We start from the raw sequence: 20,444 nt of genomic DNA, 5'->3' as shown, positions 1-20,444 counted from the left end.
GTGGTTTGGGATTGTCAAATGTAAGGATTATATTCCAAGTGGGAACTGGTGTATCACCATTCTTTGTCATAATTCACCTTACACTGATGACTCCTTGACTTAACAATTCTTGTTTCAATTCTTCATCTGACAGATTGATGAGGTCCCATTCAGCGATGACACCTCTTAATGTGTTCAGGGAAATGTGGAGTGAAATGGTAACAGAAGTTCTGCCAAATATTTTTAGTTTTTATAATTGCTCACACTGTCGAGCAATGATAACTTGAACCGGTAAGTCTTCTGATCTTAAAACGATGAACTTTCTTGGGAGTACCTATGCTTTCTAGGCATTTCCGCAATAGAATGGAGAGAATTTTCTAATCGACTGTTCTTGAGTTGAATGAATAATTAGGAATGTCGGAGTTTGGATTCTGCCTATGTCAGTCTTTTGCTATGACAGAACCAGACTCCTCTTGTTCTGGTCTGGTCATGGTTTGTTCTGTACACCCAGGGGATTTCTGGGTTCTGGGAACTGTTTGCTCCATTTCCCCCATCCAGGTTACCAGTTCTGCCATGTGGAGGCAGGAGCAGTTCCACCTTTGTGACCAAGTAGTAGTGGGTCAGTAATAATATATAAATAAAAAGAAAAAAGGTTCCTTCTCCTCCTGATCTAGTAAAATGATTTCTTTACTGAAGATTATTTGATTGTTCATGCAATGCCGAAAAGAAGAAAATGATTTTATTTCTTCAAAATTTTGAACAAATTTGCCAGCAGCGACACTTGATCACAAAATTACTTGGCACCTGGGGCCTATTGATGAGTAATGTTGTTCTTTCAGATCATAAGATGGTTATTAATACAATCGAGGTAGAACAGAAATGTCCTAAAGTAGGGAAAGAACTGAACAGAAATAAGAGAGGTAGACCAGAAATGGTCCTGTGTTTTAAAGTAGGAAAAAAACCCAAATGCTAAGAAACAGCAAATAAATCTTGCATAATTCTTCTAAAAATACCCTCTTCCGGATATTCTTTTTCTTTAAATACTTATTTCCAGAACTGTTTCTTGGGATTCAGGCTACACATTGGACAGATACCCCAGGGATAATTATTAATTTGGCAATGTGTTGGATATATCTTATAACAGAATAAAGTAAGCAAACACAAATATAATGTATCATTGTAAAAGTTTCTAATGTTCAGGGTTAAAGGATACCCTTGTATGATTTATAAATTTAATATTATATGATATATTAATAAGAGCTGTACTACTTTATGATTTAAAGTAGTACAGCTCTTATTAACAGACTTCAATGCAACTTCTCTATATACATTTACAAAAAAAGGTGAAAATTAATTCTAAAATTAATTTTAAAAAGAGAAAAGGATAAATCTTGAGCTACTAACTTCCTTGAGAAAATTGTCCTCTTAAGCATCCTGGCAAAGAATTACAAGAGAAAAGCTACGGTACAATACAACCTTCAGTAGTCTCCTAAGAGCGAAACAATGCAAATCTTCTCCAAGAACCTTTCTCAGCAGCTAAATTAAAATTACAATAGAACTATTTTGATTTGATTTTGCATATCCAAATGGCACTCAAAAATGTCTGAAACTCAGAAATAGTTTATAAACTTACATATATTCATTTATTAAAAACTTATATATATTTATTTATATATACTTAATATTTATTTAGTAATAAATAGTTTAATAAAATTTAAATAAATGAATAACATATGAAGTGCGACCAAAAATTTTAGAGACTGACTTTATATCATGAATTATGATGTCATAGTGAGTTTTGACTTGTCACAGCATGTACAGTGACTCATCTAGAAAGTAATACATTCAGGGCCAACGCAAGTAGGTAGGCAAGATAAGCATCACTTACGGGCGGCAGTGAAAGAGGGTGCCAAAATTTTTTTTCGATATTGTTTTCTGATTGGTTAATACTTATCAGTATTCAACATTTAGGGCAGCAAATTTTATTTTGCTTACTGGCAGCACATAGGAATGCAGCACTACTGAATACATTGATCACCCATTTATCTGCAGTCTGAATTAAGTCCATTGAAAAGAAAGTGTTTTAGGTGTTTTGTTGTTGCAGTTTAAAATGAGTGATTTTATTGAGCAAAAAATTTTGTTTCAAATTAAGGGAAAGTACAACAGAAACCAGTGAAATATTAAAAACAGCTTTTGGAGAAGATTTGTGTGTGTGTTCAAAAACCTTTCAGTTGTTCACAAAGTTTGAAAATAATCCTCAGTATGGCCCCCTTCAACTTCAAAAATTAATAATTCAATAAATCCTGTTTTTGATCTGATCTGATCAGGAGTGAGCAACATTTAACCAGTGACAAATTTGTTAGTGAAATTGGGTATTTCTTATGGGACATGTCAATCAATTTTAATACAAGATTTAGGAATGAAATGAGTTTTGGCCAAGTTTTTCACCTCACATCATCCCCAATTAGCACAGAAAGTGGCTAGTTCTCACATATCAGGATCTTTGTCAACATGCTGCTGGCCCCCAATTTGTCCCTTCCTTGTTTACTAGTAATGAATGAATAAATAAATAAATAAATTTTCTGTTTATACTCCGGGACAACCAAACAGTCAGAGGAGTTCACAAGATAGACAGAATACAAGAATCAGCACCATTATTCAGCAGTCATGGGCTTGAACCCCGGTCACTCAAGGCACGTGTACTTATGCACCCACACGCCTGACCACTAGGCTACGGCGGCCTTTCATGGGCTATGACCTAGAAATAAAGACCTCTCAGTGGAAGACTGTCTTCTCCAAGGTCCAAAAATTTTTAAACTCACAAACATTCAGTGAAAAATTTCTAAGCAATTATCTGAGAGCTTTTTGCATCTGGAAAAAAATAATCCACAACAAATATGAATGATGAATGTATTATTAGTATTTAATATTAGTCATATAGTGCAAGAAAGCCACAAGCTTTTGCTGCAACGGCCAAAAAGAAAACAAAAGTACATAAAATACAAATTATGTGCTTCCCTCCTCCTCATGTAAGTAACTATCCAGTTGACCATTTAAATTTTTCAAATTGTCAGCCTCAACTATCTGTGAGAGCAAATTATTCCAGCAATCAACAACTCGCTGGCTAAAAGAAAAATTCCTATGATCTAGTCTAAACTTCTTTATCACGACTCCCAATCTTTACATCAACTGAAAATTTTGACATCACACCCTTTATCCATAGCACTTATGAAAACCAGAAACAAAAGCAGCCCAAGAGCTGATCCTTGTAAGAAGAAGTGTAATGCCAAAAGTGGACTTCACTTCTAACATTACACCACTCTGAAGAATATACGTTAATCACAAACCTCTGCCCTGCAGCCACTCTGCAATCCATCAGCACTATCTCGGGCACCACCATGGTTGTCGTCCCACTCGTCATTTTTATAATCTGAATTACATGTGTCCCAGCAGAGTTATAGCCAATGTCATCGAGCGTAAATGCTCTACCTCTACAGAAGATATGAAATTTATTTGTAAAAGGTAAGTGTTTGGGTATATTTTAAATTAATTAAGATACAATAAATTTATTGTAAAATTTATTTAATTAATTTAAATTTGTTTTCTAGTAAAAATGGCATAAAAAAAAAAAAAAAAAACTTAGTGGTAGTGAATACATGAAAAAGTGAAAAAGCAATGAAGAAGATAATCGAAAGATGGACAATTTACAGAGTTGGTTGAAGAAAGGAAAAACGGATACCACGCAAGCAAGTGAAGGTAATGAAAACCACTTAGAAATCCTGTCTCTTGAAAAAGAGACTACCAGAGGAAGAAAGGGTGCCTCCGTAGGCAGGTGGGAAGAAGCAACAGTGCGTAGCACATGCTTCTTGATTAGACCGGGGTTCGAGCCCGTCACCACCAAATATGGAGGATGCAGAAAGGTCAGGGAATGACCACCGCATATCCCAGAGCAATATGGCCATAGTTGCTAATGCTCCTAAAAACCAAATAACAAACAAGAGGAAGAAATTAACTCAAATAACCAAAGAGTTGGAAGTCTCACCTTTCGAAGAAATTTCAGGATATGTACAATGGACAGATGAAGAAGCCGACTGAAATCAATTTGCTGTCAATGCTGATCCACCTGACCAGAATGACATACAGTTGAAGATTCCATTTTTTAAAGAAGAAATTCCAGAAAATTTACAATGGACTGATTAGGAAGCCAATGTGAAGATTGATTATAATGACTCACCATCGTGGCCAGTAATATCAGACAAGATTAGATGTGTTTTGGTAGATCATGGACCTGATCAACGAAGAGATGAAGATTTTCGTCTTCATCTTGGCCATCAATTTTCGAAAGAGTGGTCTTTAAAGAATGTTCCAATGGTGAAACTGTATCATGCAACTGGTTGATCTATTCAAAATCTTGTAAAGTGATATTTTGCTTTCCATGCAGTTTGTTTGGCAAAAGCATAAGCACATCAGAATTGAACATCTGTAATTCCAAAAAAGGTTTTAAAGATGGGAAGAACCTTAACAGAATTATCGATCATGAAAATGCAATAAACTATCGAAATGCTTTTTTAGAATGGGAATGTTTTGAAAAAAATTGAAAGCTGGCAGACTCATTGATGATATGTTTGCAAAATATTATAACAACTGAAACAAAAAAAGGTGAAGCATTTTGAGAGTCGTTTTAGATGTTATGTTTTGTGCCAAGAATAATCTTCCTCTTAGAGGATCAAATTAACAAATTGGGAATGATAATGCAGGAATAATTTAATTGAACTTCATTGTGACATATTTCTAGTCACAAAGCACAGTGTTAATTATTTGTCCAACAGAGTACAAAATGAGTTTATTTCACCCTTGGATAACCATGTTCATACTGAAATCATTTCTCAAATTAAACAGGCAAAATATTATTCTATTCTTTTTGATTGTATGCCAGACATGTCCCACCGTGAACAAATGTGTCAAATAATAAGGTATGTGTATATTGATGACAGAGCCAGAACTAGGCAATCCTATGTCTGGGCCAAAAGTGTTATAAGTATGCCCCCATTATATGCAGGCAGTCAATCTTTCAGTAGAGTGGCTAGGGTCATCGATGCCCGGGGGCAACATGCCTTCCTGGCACCCCTGATTGCAATAGATAATTCCTTCAGTTTGCACCACTGAAGCTTGGAGCCGGGGGGGGGGGGAGATTCCCTCCTCTGCACCCACCTTGCTATGCCTCTGCAAACTTTATGAATTTATAAAAATTACTACTGAAACGGTGTAAGATTTGCATATCTTTATTAATAAAATTATTTAAGTAATATAATAAATATAACAAAACAAAAATATAAAAGAAAAGGAAAGGAAACTCAAATATTCATTTATATCTACAGAGAATTTAATTCTATATAAACTACAAAGTACTGTACATATAATTACAAAGAAATTAGAAAACAAGATAGTTTATGTTTATATATCTAGTATAAAATCATAGAAACAAAATATTATGAAATATGGTACTTTTAACATAAACTAAAAAATTGCAATGAAGGTGTATTATTTTAATTGAACTTTTCTCGCTTTGAAGTTTCACCTTTGTTTCACCTTTCACAAGAAGCTACTGTTACAGGCAGAGTAAGAAAAATTCATAGCGCTATTTCTATATTTAGATAAGATTCCATTACACAATACTCATGAACGAATTGGAGAAGTTGTAAAGGGGTTACAGATTTTATAACCTGATTTTTTAAATATCAACAGATATTTGAAAAATTTTGTTTGTCCTCCAGTAGTTAGCACCGGAGGTCAAACTAAAAAGCTCAGAGGTGGAACGTCATAAAACAGGCCATACTTTATAGAAGTTTGTAATTGGATTTCTCTGTTATTTTAGAAATTTCTAAAACACTGTTCCACCCTGATATTTTTTCCGTAAGTGATTATAAATCCCGAATTTATAAATTTTTTCACTCTCAAAAATTTCTGGAATCATAAGTAGCACGTACAAAGATAATGCAGTATTTCTATTAATAAAATTTTTATTTTTATTTTGAACAAAGAATATAAGAATAAATTGACCAGAAGCTATTATCTGTGTTGGGAATATGCCTTGCTCTTTTGACTGGCTACAGAAAGTAGTTGACTAGCTGGATAGTAGTTGGATAGGTGGTTGCATATGTCTTACATTCCACTTACATTGTGAAACGGTAATCCCTTTAACCCTTAATTTGCGCTTTCTAATTGCTTAAATTGCCTAAAGGCCAGAGGTGGAAACAAAGCATACAAATTTAAGTCTCTCATAATCCGTTTGTTAACTTAATTTTGGAACTTTTCTTCATTCTACAGAAACTTTAAATGTAATTACCACAAGGAATTCAAAAAATTCGCAATAAAGAAGTTCGTTAAACACCGGTCTGAAATTCAATCAAAAATGAAGCAATTTTAAAATATATAACTGGTCGGATGCACCTTTAAAATGCTGCACCTGGGGCTGGTGCCTCACTCACTCCACCCTAGTTCCGGCTCTGTTGATGACAATCACAACATATCGATAGAGGAAAGTTTCATTGATTTTACTGAAATCAAAAGAAAAAAGAGGAAGCGGTTTAGCCACAGAAATTAAATAAATTAAGATGATGAACTCAATAATAACAATGCCTGTGACAAGGGATATAACAATGGGACAAACATGTCTAGCAAATACAAGGGAGTGCAAGCAATTATTTCCCTAAAGAAATAATTTTGCAATTTATGTTCCCTGCTCAGCCCATAATCATAATTTGGCAGGCATGCATTACCATTTTTGAAGCTGTACAGGCCCTGTATAAATTTTTCTCCAGCTCAACCAACAAATGGGATAAATTAATGTCAGTTTTAAAAATAACTCTTAAGGGTCACACCGACATGCGTTGTACATCTCGAGTAGCAGCAATCAAAGCTCTACATTCTCAGATTAAAGAATTACACCAAGTTCTAAATGAGATGGCGGAAGAAACTTCTTCCTTCAGTTTATCTATTTGGGATACAACTTTAATTCAAGTAGATAAAGTCAATAAAGCCGTTCGGTAAAGCTTCCCAATTATTGAAAGTGCTGGTGTTATGTGTAAAAAAAATGAGAGAACATGAATTTGACCACATTTTTGGAGAATGTGCTGACATTGCTAAATGCATAAATATAACAACAGAATTACAAAAACAAATAAAAAGGGGAGAAAAAATGTAACAATTTACGAAGCCCATGATGAAAGAATTTATTTCTCTGCTAAAAAGGCACATCAAACAGAAATAAATGATGCTTTAGATACACTCATATGTAAGTTAACCTGAAGGTACAAAAATGGCAACAGGATCAAGAAAGGTTGAACAGATGGGCTGAGAGGTGATAGCTGAAGTTTAACATTGACAATGCAAAGCTGCATATGGGTAGCAGTAATCCTAGATTACCATATGAACTATATGGTATTGCACTCAGAGTAGTGGAAAACGAAAAAAGACCTAGGAGTAATTGTGCAGTCAGATATGAATTTCTGCAAGCAATGCAGACAGGCTGCCAGGACAGCTCATAGATTTTGTTACTGATATACAGGAACTTTGCTAGCAGGGATAAGGAGGTGATTACCCTATTGTACATGACAATGGTTAGGCTGCATCTTGAATACTACATACAGGTCTGGAGGCCATGTTTTAGAAAGTATGTATATCTGCTGGAATGGGTAAAGAGAAATGCAATGAGATTGGTGAGGTACAAAAGGTTGATGACATAATATGGGTGATAATTGCTCATAACGACATTCTTTCTCCTGCTCAGACTACACAAGATGGGGCATAAATGCAAAGGGGATGGATAAAGTGAGAAAGGATGGATGCAGTTTTCTTTCAGTCAGCAGGTGGTCGATTGTTGAAATAAACTTCCATTTATTATTATGGAAGTAAATAGTTTGAGTAAATGCAAGGAAAATCTAAACAAACTATTGAAAGGGATAGACAAGTGATGTGGGAAAGTTTTTTTTTTTTTGGCTGATACTTTTTTAAGCTTGCTTTCTTGCATCATTTTCCACTACTAATATTAATAGCATTGTTCAATTTAAAGAATTGCTCATAATGACAATCCCTTGCATCTATGGGAATAGATTTTCATTTGACTGTGCAGTAAAGGCAACCAGTAATGACTATTTTCAAAATTTTATTTAACAGGTATTAAAAGACTTCAGTAAAAAGAAAAAAGTGCACTGCTAATCTGGCATCTGACAATCACTACTTTTAAAAATATATATTTTTTTTAAATTTATAAATGAAAGAAAATCCTGTGTACCTTTGCCCACCGATATTGCCCAAAAGCTTTCCTCAGTAAAGCTTTTGATACTGTTCCACACGGAAGACTGCTGTAAAAATTGGAGCAGTATGGCATTGAGAAAAATTTGCTGCTATCAATAAAGGGATGGTTGAGTGGGAGAAGGCAGAGAGTGGTAATCAATGGACACTGTTCTTCGTGGACTAACATTATTAGTGAAAACCCCAAGGGTTCGATGTTGGGCCCATTGTTGTTTTCTATATTTATCATTGATATTGATGAGGGTATATCAAGCTTAATGTCCAAGTTTGCAGACTATATGAAAATTGGCAGGGTTCTTAATGACAGTATGCTATGCAACAGGATCTAGAAACGTTGGACAGATGAGCTGAAAAGTAGTAGTAGTGGCATGTGATGCAAGAAAGCAAGTGTATGAGCTTATGCAGCATCAGCCAAAAAAAAAAAAAAAAACACACCATTCCCTCCAAATGCCTGTCCAGTTCCTCCTTAAATTTATTCAACCTATCAACTTCCACAACGACAGATGGAAGTTTGTTCCAGCAATTAACCACCCGCCGGCTAAAGGAAAATTTCCGCACATCTATTCTACATCTGTCCTTTCTTAATTTGAATTTATGCCCCCTTAGGTTCGTAATCTGAACAAGTGGAAGGATCCCATCAGAATTCAGCGTGCTGAACCCATTCAAGGCCTTATATACCTCAATCAGATCACCGCGCAGGTGCCTAGTCTCCAGCCACTGCAATTTGCAGAACTTAAGCCTCTCTTGATAAGAGGATCCCTTCATTCCCCTCACCAATCTTGTTGCCCTTCTCTGTACACGCTCAAGTAAATCTACATCTTTCCTAAAATGAGGCCTCCAGACCTGTATGCAGTACTCAAAGCGTGGCCTGACCATTGCCTTATAATACAGAGGGATAATCACCTCCTTTTCCCTACTAGGAAAATTCCTATATATCATTGACAAAACCCCCATGACCTGCCCTGGCAGCCTGTCTGCATTGTGTCAGAAAACTTCATATCTGACTGCACAATTATTCCCAGGTCTTTTTCATTTTCTACCACCTTAAGTGTAGTACCATACAGTTGGTACATTTCTCTGGGGTTACTTCTACCCATATGCAGTACTTTGCATTTGTCAAGGTTAAACTTCAGTTGCCACTTCTTAGCCCATCTGCCCAAATTATCCAGATCCTGTTGCAGTAGCACACTGCCATTAACAACCCTGCCAACCTTTGTATCATCTGCAAACTTCGACATTAAGCCTGATATACCTTCATCAATATCATTGATAAATATAGAAAACAACAGTGGACCTAACACCGAACCCTGTGGGTCCCCACTAATAGCATTAGTCCAAGAAGAGCAGCACCCATTGATTACCACCCTCTGTCTTCTCCCACTTAACCATCCTTTTATCCATTGTAGCAACTTACCCTTAATACCATTCTGCTCCAATTTGTACAATAGTCTTCCATGCACAACAGTGTCAAAAGCTTTCCTGAAATCCAATATAATATCAAAATTATTTTTTGCATCCAGTTCCTTTGTAACCACATCATAATATCCTATCAAATTTGTCAGACAAGACTTTCCCTTAACAAATCCATGCTGTGTCTGAATTATTGCTGCAGTCTTGTCTAGATGATCCTGCAATGCATCTTTAACCAGTGACTCCATCATTTTACCAGGAACAGAAGTTAAACTAACTGGTCTGTAATTAGTGGCAAATGAAGTTAAACATTGACATATTCAAAGTACTGCATATGGGTAGCAGTAACCCCAGAGTAACATACCAATGTGTGAGGTACTACACTCAGGGTAGTGGAGAATGAAAAAGTAATTGGGAGTAATTGTGCAGTCAGATATAAAGTTTTCTGAGAAATGCAGCCAGGTTGCCACAGCAGGTCATGGTGGTCTTGTCAATGATATACAGGAATTTTGCTAGCAGGAATAAGGAGGTGATTATCCCCTTGTATAAGGCAATGGTCAGGCCACGGCTTGAGTACTGCATACAGGTCTGGGGGCCTCATTTAGGAAGGATGCAGAGCTGCTGAAACGAGTACAGAAAAGGGCAATGAGACTGGTGAGGGGAACAAAGGATTGCTCTTACCAAGAAAGGTTTAAGTTCTGCAAACTGAAGTGACTAGAGACTAGGCACCGGTGGGGTGATATGACTGAGGTGTATAAGGCTTTGAACGGTTTGAGCAAGCTCAATGACGATTTCTTCCTCTTGCTCAGATTACATACTCGAGAGGGCATAAATTAAAAATTGAGGAAAGAGTTACAGATTAGATGTGCAGAAATCTGCCTTTAGTGGATACTGGAACAAACTTCCATCCATCTGTTGTTGAAACCTTAAATAAATTCAAAGAAGAACTAATCAAACTTTTGGAATAAATGAATAGGTGAAATGGGTAGGTTTTTTTTTTGGATGATACTGTATAAGCTAGCTTTATTGCATAATATGCAGATTTTCTATTTTCATATTGATATACTATATCATCGGTTTGGCTGAAAGAAGAAGAAGAAGAAATGAATCACTTATAAGTTTATCAAGTGGAAATCTGCTGTACACCAATGGAAACAGTGAAAGGAGTGAAGGTGGAGTTGGGTTTCTGGTCCATAAAGATTTTAAAAACAACATTTTGTAATTCAAAAGTACATCACCAAGGGTGTCAAGACTAATACTCAAGATTTCTAAGAGGAACAAGCTAAAGATTATAATGATTTATGCACCAACATCGAGCCATGATGATGAAGAGGTTGAAGAAATGTACACCGAAATTGAGTCTTCTAGATGAGCAGAAAACCCACTAAACTATTATTATGGGGGACGTCAATGCTAAGGTTGGAAAAAGACAAAACAGTGCAGAAAGGGGAACTATAGGAAATTTTGAAATTGGTGAAAGAAATGAAAGAGGTGAAAGACTTGTGGAATTTGCAGAATCTCAAGGACTGTCAGTAATGAACACTTTTTTTCAAGAAAAGGGTGAACAGAAAGTGGACATGGAAGAGTCCAAATGGATTAACTACTAATGAAATCGACTTCATCCTCACTAACAGAAGATATATTGTGAATGATGTTACCATCCTGAATAAGGTAAGGAAAAAACTGACTCGAGTAAATAATATAAAGGTCTTTGAGATAACAGAAGAGGAGAAAAAACAGTATGCACGGGAACTTAAGAACAAGTTTGAGCTTCTGCAGACTGCTGAGGACCAAGATATTGACGAGGAATATTACAACTTTCTGAAAGTGATAAAGCCCAAGAAACCTATAGGGAAAAACAAATCCAAAGAAGAAAAAATTAGTCAAGAAACACTTGTCATGATGAACCGAAGACAAATGAAAACCAAGAAAAACACTGACAGGGAGAAAATTGAGTATACTGAGTTATGCAAAGCCATTAGAAAGAGACTCAGAGAGGACATAAGAAGATTTAACACAAGAAAAGTAGAACAAGCATTAAGGGAAAACAACGGATTTAAATCAGCAGCCATGAGCAGTAATACAGAAAGACAAATGATACTGAAACTGAAGAATAGCGATGGTGTACTTATAAACAGCAGAGAAGGCATAATTCAAATAGCAGAAGACTACTACAGAGAATTATACAAGGAGCATGGGAATGATGCCAGAAGTGGGGAAGATGGATTGCAAAGTAGCAACACATACGACATACCCGATATTCTTCCTGATGAGGTAGGACATGCATTGAAGAAAATGAAAAATCAGAAAGCCCCGGGGGAAGATGAAGTTACTGTAGAGTTATTAAAATTGGGAGGAAGAGACATAACACAAAAACTGGCAAGGCTCTTCACAAAGTGCATTAGAAAAGGTGTGACGCCTAAGCAGTGGATAATGCAATCATAGTTTTGCTGCATAAGAAAGGAGATAAGTCAGAAATTGGAAATTATAGACCAATTAGCTTGTTATCCCACATCTACAAGTTGTTCACAAGGGTCATTACTAACAGATTAGAAAGAATACTTGATGAGAATCAACCAAAAGAGCAGGCTGGCTTTAGGACAGGATTCTCAACTATGGATCACCTTCACGTAATATGACAGCTAATGGAGAAAGCAAATGAATATAAAACACCATTATGCCTGGCATTTGTGGATTATGAAAAGGTATTTGACTCCATACAGCGTAAGGCAATGTTTCGGGCATTGCAAAGACAAGGCATATATACCCCATATATTATGATTTTGAGGAAAATATATGAGAGTTACCTCCTTTATTAGACTAGACAAAGACAGTAGGAAATTTAAAATTGAGAAAGGAGTTCGACAAGGAGACACAATATCTCCAAAGCTGTTTACTGCTGCCCTTGAGGAAGCTTTCAGAAGATTAGACGGGTCGCAAAAAGGAGTCAATGTGAACGAAGAGTACCTAAACCATTTACGATTTGCAGATGACATTGTGGTCATAAGCCACGATCCCAAAGAATTAGAGGAAAATCTTAATCGTTATGCACAGTTAGTAAGGATTTTGGACTAAAGATGAATATGGCTAAAACAAAAGTAATGATGAACAAGTATGCCACAGAAAGGGAAATAATGATTGAAGGAGCAGTAATTGAAAAGGTGGAGTCATATACTTATCTGGGACAGGTTATTAGCTGTAATAATGATAAATGGCTGGAAGTCGAGAGAAGAAGAAATTTTGGATGGATAGCATTCAGGAAATATAGTCACATACTGAAGAGCAATATCCCAGTTTGTCTGAAACGTAAAATAATGAATCAATGTATACTCCCCACCATGACTTATAGAAGTGAAACGTGGGCACTCACCAAAAGAATGGAAGAGAAGCTGAGAACTACACAGTGAAGAATGAAACGAATTATATTGGGAATCAGACTGTTAGATAATAAAAGAAACACATGGATTAGGCAGCAAACTCAAGTAAAGGACATTCTTATCAAAACTAAAGAACTAAAATGGTCTTGGGCAGGACACATAGCTCGTAGACATGATGACAGATGGACTAAGAAAATAACAGAATGGTATCCAAGAGGAGTTAGTAGAAAACCTGGAAGACAAAGGCGGAGATGGATATATGAAATTCATGAGTTTGTGGGTAGTAAATGGATGGCCAGAAAACAGAAGGAACTGGAAAGTTGCTGGAGAGGCCTTCATCCTGCAGTTGATTGAAAATGGCTGATGATGATACTATGAATTACAATTTTTTTTTTTTTTTTTTCACTCAAGTCTGTTAAAATAATCGCTTCCCAATTTAAAGCGGCTTTCAACTTTTTCGGTAATAAGAAAAATCTGGGTGGTTTTTTTGGTTTTTTTCTTTTTCTTGTAATCTTTAGCTATACAAATTAATTTACTTATACTGTACTTCTATCAGCACCACATTGATACTTAACAGCATATAAATACCAGAGGCACATTTGGTAAGTGTGAAAGTTTCAAGAAAAAAATATATATTTATAATTTGCGTCCCGTCTCCATATATATATATGGAGACAGGACGCAAATTTATACACATATATATATGTGTGTGTGTGTGTATATATATATATATATATGGAGACGGGACGCAAATTTAAGGGAGGCATATATATATATATATATATATATATATATATACAGGGTGTTTCAGTTAAACGTTTCAGAACTTCTAAGAGGGGTAGGGTACATCCTGACAACTCGAAATCATATAGCAATGTGGGGTCGGAAATGCTTTCCTGAAGCGGTGTTGTACACAGAAGCACCATAAAGAAAAGAGACTGTAAGTGAGAAATCGTTTTAATAATACATGAAAAGAAGCAAAAGGTACATGGATTAAAGTGTTCGAAGTTTCTTCCACAGGCTACAATGCACGCCTCACATCTCCGACGCATGGACATCCGAACATTCTGGAATACTCCAGGCGAATTTCGAATTTCTTCGGCAGCTACTGCGATTCTTGCAACCAGCTCCTCAGCATTGTCAACAGGAGTGTCATAAACTAGCGATTTCATATGACCCCAGAAATAAAAATCAAGACATGATAGGTCGGGTGACAGAGCAGGCCAACACACGGGTCCACCACGTCCGATCCACTGTTGACCAGATGTGACATCCAGGTAGTTACGAACATCTCCGCTCTAATGGGCAGGGGCTCCATCGTGTTGGAACCACATTGTCTGTTGCGTCGATGCAGAAATCTGTTCATCTCTCAAAAGTTGTGGCAATACTTGCTGCAGAAAGATCAAGTAGATAGGTCCGGTTAGACGACACGGTAACAGGTAAGATCCGATGAGGTGATCTCCCATAATACCGGCCCATACATTGACCGAAAATCGAATCTGTGCTGCACGACGTCGTATTGCATGCGGGTTCTCGACCGCCCAGATATGGTCGTTATGCGTGTTGAAAATTCCTTCCCTTGTGAAGGATGCCTCATTGGAAAACAACACTTCAGCAGGAAAAGGGGGATTTGTAGCACATTTTTTTTGCATCGACGAAACAGACAATGTGGTTCCAACACGATGGAGCCCCTGCCCATTATAGCGGAGATGTTCATAACTACCTGGATGTCACATTTGGTCAACAGTGGATCGGACGTGGTGGTCCCGTGCGTTGGCCTGCTCGGTCACCCGACCTATCATGTCTTGAATTTTATTTCTGGGGTCATATGAAATCGCTAGTTTATGACACCCCTGTTGACAATGCTGAGGAGCTGGTTGCAAGAATCGCAGTAGCTGCCGAAGAAATTCGAAATTCGCCTGGAGTATTCCAGAATGTTCAGATGTCCATACGTCGGAGATGTGAGGCGTGCATTGTAGCCCGTGGAAGAAACTTCGAACACTTACTTTAATCCATGTACCTTTTGCTTCTTTTCATGTATTATTAAAACGATTTCTCACTTACGGTCTCTTTTCTTTATGGTGCTTCTGTGTACAACACCGCTTCAGGAAAGCATTTCCGACCCACATTGCTATATGATTTCGAGTTGTCAGGATGTACCCTACCCCTCTTAGAAGTTCTGAAACGTTTAACTGAAACACCCTGTATATGGAGAATTGACGCAAATTTAAGGGACGCATATATATATATATATGGAAACGGGACGCAAATTTAAGGGAGGCATATATATATATATATATATATATATATGGAGAATTGACGCAAATTTAAGGGACGCATATATATATATATATATATATATATATATATATATATATATATATGGAAACGGGACGCAAATTTAAGGACCGCCTGCACCTCCGTAACATTCAGAATGATAAATAGCGGGATGAAAAAACTCAACTGGTGCGGTTGGTGAGCGTCATTAACACGTGAAAATTAAAACGTACGAACAACAAATTCAACCATGTAAAGACAAAATTAAATAATAGTGTTCCCAAGAACAAACAAAATGATAATAGTTTTACTGTTGCTGTAAGCGGACAATACTGTAGGGAGATTACCAACAAACAATTTTTTCTCCAACTCATTGCAACCATTAAATGGACAACCATAGCTATCAAACAACCCACGTGGTTGACTAGATAGCTGCATTATTTTGTAATGCACTCTGAACTGCCAACTATCTTATAACTTAAATACTATAAGATTGAAACAAACCACGCAAATAATATTCGAATTATCAAATTAAGAGGGGAATAATATGAATTAAACTGAAATATTATTTAATAATTTAATCGGATACAAAATAGGCTTAGTCACATCAAAAGTATCTCAAAACCATACTTTTTCACCGCTTACCACACGGTCTCAGAATACTGGGGCAAGAACTTGTACAGTATCTAACTTTTAATTAACTTTTAACCATTAAGAGAAGCGAAATTAACATTCTTGTACATCGTGCTAAACTACTTCGGAAGGTACGATGGTTGAAACACTCCAAGCAAATCCACGTGGTTGAAAATCGCCGACCTAAGTAGTGTTGCCAACTCTTAATAACATTTCCCGCAGACGCATGCTCAAAATCCGCTATTTTTAACACTTAACCCGCCAAATTTTTAAATTTTCATTTGGGTTAAATCCTATTAATCGGTGCAATAAAAAATAATGGGTGCCTCAAAAATGTTTAAAACCCCTACATTATGTCCAAACAAAAACTTCCAAATTGTATATCAAATGCAGTTTATTCTGAGGAAGGAGTCAAAAATAACACTGGACATCGCTGGACAGTGCAGTGTTGAGTCAGTTTGGTGTGACATAAACATTGGGAGATCAAAATTGAGAGTAGGAGTGTGCTATAGGCCTAATGACTCTGATGAGTATAATAAGGAACTGCACAGGGAAATAGAGTGGGCCAGTAAATCAGAGTGTCTTCTAATGGGAGATTTTAATTTCCCAGATATTGACTGGATTTTGGGCGCTGGTTACTCACACACTAGCAGGGCTTTTGTGGATTTATTGGATGATTGTTTTCTACATCAGCATGTTCGGGAGGCAACTAGAGGGAGTAATACTCTTGATTTGATTATCAGCAGTGATTCTTCATGCATTAAGAATCTGCAGATATATGAACCACTAGGTGGCAGTGATCACAGTGTGCTGAAGTGGGATTTACTCAAAGAGGTAACTACCATTAGGGGTAAAGGGAAGGGTTATTGCTTCCGTAAAGGCGACTACGATGGACTGAGACAGTATTTAAATTCTATACAGTGGGACCAACTGATGATGTTACCAACAGCAAATTCAAAATGGGAAGCATTCAAAGAACTTATCTTGGAAGCTACTAGGCTTTACATACCAACTAAGAAATATTATTCAAGGTTTAGGCCAAAATGGATGTCAGATGAACTAATGAGGCATATGGCAGAGAAGAAAAATGCATGGGATACATACAAATTAACACATGACACAGAAGCCTATGATAGATACAAGTTGATATGCAACCAAGTTACAAAGGAGGTTAGGCAGGCGAAGGCAGATTACGAGAAATCCTTGGCAAGGGATTAGCATTAGCATTAGCATTAGTAGAGGCATATGATGCAAGAAAGCAAGCTTATTCAGCATCAGCCGAAAAAAAAGAAAAAAAAAAAAAAAAAAAACAACCACTACTCCCATTTCACCCCTCAATTCGTTCGAAATACCTGTCCAGCTGAGCCTTAAATTTGTTTAGGCTATCAACTTCAACAACAAGCGATGGAAGTCTATTCCACAAACCAACTGCCCGCTGGCTAAAGGCGAATTTCCGCACATCTATCCGACATCCGTCCTTCCTCAATTTGAATTTATGCCCTCTCAGGTGATTATTCTGAGCAAGAGGAAGAATTCCATCGGCATTGAGCATGCTCAAGCCATTCAAAGCCTTGTACACCTCTATCAGATCACCTCGGCGATGCCTAGTCTCCAGGCTCTGTAATTTGCAAAACTTAAGCCTTTCTTCGTAAGAGCAACACTTTGTTCCATTCACTAATCTTGTTGCCCTTCTCTGTACTCGTTCCAGCAGCTCTACATCCTTCTTGAAATGAGGCCTCCAGACCTGTATACAGTACTCAAGGTGTGGCCTGACCAATGCCTTATACAAGGGAATAATCACATCCCTGTCCCTGCTAGAAAAATTCCTGTATATCATTGACAAGACACCATGAGCTACTCTTGCAGCTCGTCTGCACTGCTCAGAGAACTTCATATCTGCCTGCACAATTACCCCCAGGTCCTTTTCATTCTCTACCACTGTCAGCGTAGTACCACAGAGTTGATACGTTGATCTGGGGTTACTGTTTCCCATATGTAGTACTTTACATTTGTCAATGTTAAACTTCATTTGCCACCTCTCAGCCCATCTGCTCAACCTTTCCAGATCCTGTTGCAGCAGCATAGTATCAGTAGTGTCCTTAACAACCCTGCCAACCTTTGTATCGTCTGCAAACTTGGACATTAAGCCTGATACACCATCATCAATATCATTTATAAATACAGAAAACAACAATGGACCCAACACTGAACCCTGAGGAACTCCACTAATAACATTAGTCCACGTTGAGCAGTGTCCATTGATTACCACTCTCTGTCTTCTGCCACTCAACCATCCCTTTATCCATAGCAGCAATTTGCCTCGAATGCCACACTTCTCCAATTTGTGCAGCAGTCTTCCATGCGCAACAGTATCAAAAGCCTTTCTAAGATCCAAATATATAATATCAAAGTTATTCCCTGCATCCAGTTCTTTTGTGACTACATCATAGTATCCAATCAAATTGGTCAGACAAGACCTGCCCTTAACAAACCCATGCTGTGTCTGAGCTATAACTGAATTCTTGTCCAGATGATCCTGCAGTGCTTCTTTAACCAGAGCCTCCATTAATTTTCCTGGAACCGAAGTTAAACTAACAGGTCTATAATTACTTGTGTCAGCCTTTGATCCTCCTTTGTGAATTGGGGTTACATTTGCACATCTCCAGTCCATGGGTACCTCCCCTGAGTCCAAAGAAGCTCTCATAATTATGGCTAGGGGTTTGCTTACTTCCTTTGCTGCCTCCTTTAATATAACTGGATAGATCCCATCACCCCGGGTGCCTTTTTTATGTTTATCCTCAACAATTTCTCCTCCACTTTCCTCTCAGTTATTAGAAAATCATCTAGCTCACTGCCAATGTTTACTTCACCTACGACATTCCCCTTCCTGAATAACTCCTCATGTGTGAATGTAGATGCAAAATACTCGTTTAGATTGTTAGCCACCTGAGCTGGATCCTCAACTGTTGAACCATCAACATCCAGTGGACCAATCTGATTCATCCCTTTCCTTCTTGAGTTTAAATAGGTAAAGGACTCTTTTCTGTTTTTCTTTGCATCCTTTGCCAAGGATTTCTCATAATCTGCCTTTGCCTGCCTAATCTCCTTTGTGACTTGGTTACAGACCAACTTATATCTATCATAGGCTTCCACGTCACCCATTAATTTGTCTGTATCCCATGCATTTTTCTTCTCTGCCATATGTCTCATTAGTTCATCTGACAACCTTTTAGGCCTGAACCTTGAACAATATTTCTTGGTTGGTATGTAAAGCCTGGTAGCTTCCAAGATTAGTTCCTTGAATGCTTCCCATTTTGAATTTGCTGTTGGTAACATCATCAGTTGGTCCCACTGTATAGAATTTAAATACTGTCTCAGACCAGCATAGTCTCCTTTACGAAAGCAAAAACCCTTCCCTTTACCTCTGATGGTAGTTACCTCCTTGAGTAAATCCCACTTCAGCACACTGTGATCACTGCCACCCAGTGGTTCATTTATCTGCAGATTCCTAATGCATGAAGAATCACTACTGATAATCAGATCAAGAGTATTACTCCCTCTAGTTGCCTCCCGAACATGCTGGTGTAGAAAACAATCATCCAATAAATCCACAAAAGCCTTGCTAGTGTGTGAGTGACCAACCCACAAATTCCAGTCAATATCTGGGAAATTAAAATCCCCCATTATAAGACTCTCTGATTTACTGGCCCACTCTATTTCCCTGTACAGTATCTTATTATACTCATCAGAGTCATTAGGCCTATAGCACACTCCTACTCTCAATTTTGATTTACCTATGCTTATGTCACACCAAACTGACTCAACACTGCACTGTCCAGCGATGTCAACTGGCTTCACTTCCTTGGATTTTATGTGTTTTTTAACTAATAGCATAACTCCTCCTCCCTTCCTATCCTGTCTATCCTTTCTGTAGACGTTGTACTCCCCAAATTCCAGTTCTGCATTCCTTATATCTGTGTGACACCACGTCTCTGATATCCCAACAATATCTGCCTTTGATGTTTTGAGTAATACCTCAAATTCATCAAATTTATTTACTAAACTCCTAGCATTAGTGTACACGCAAGTATACATGCACCTGTTTCTATTCTTAGCTACCCTAACACAACCCATGTGTTTACTTGTACCGCAATGACTTCCAGCAGTCTCTGAAATATCCTGCATCTTGTTTTTCAGGCTTCTGCTCATTCCAATAGAAGCAGTGCAAGAATCTCTTTCACCTCTGCCCGTGGCTACTGTTAATCCATTATTCTTTGTCTCCCCCCAAGCTAGCAGTTTTCCGACCCACCTAACACTGCCTCGATAGCATCAGCAAATATTCTTGCACCCTTTCTATTTAAGTGTATCCCATCCCTGTAGAAGCAATCTCTCCTGTTAACAAGTACAGTCCAGGCTGAAAAAAATTCTACCCCTTCAGCCTTGCACAATCTTTCC

The 20,444-nt window shown here is 37.5% G+C and overlaps 1 long non-coding RNA gene across 1 annotated transcript in view; it reads right to left on the bottom strand.

The window, feature by feature from the left end:
* LOC150078403 (uncharacterized) overlaps positions 1 to 16,098 on the bottom strand; it is a 52,792-nt gene extending 36,694 nt beyond the window's left edge. Inside the window, exons 1-2 of the long non-coding RNA XR_016547654.1 lie at positions 16,002 to 16,098; positions 1,384 to 1,515 (exon numbers count right to left, since the gene is read on the bottom strand). This is a non-coding gene — a long non-coding RNA (uncharacterized LOC150078403). The remainder of the gene's footprint in view (positions 1 to 1,383; positions 1,516 to 16,001) is intronic.
* Between the last annotated feature and the right edge of the window lie 4,346 nt (positions 16,099 to 20,444).

The sequence above is a fragment of the Mastigoproctus giganteus genome, chromosome 11 (genome assembly GCF_048544385.1).
Source record: "Mastigoproctus giganteus isolate SK-2022 chromosome 11, ASM4854438v1, whole genome shotgun sequence".
NCBI lineage: Eukaryota > Metazoa > Arthropoda > Arachnida > Uropygi > Thelyphonidae > Mastigoproctus > Mastigoproctus giganteus.
Note: the sequence above shows the minus strand (reverse complement) of the source record. Positions and strands in the feature narration are given on the sequence as shown.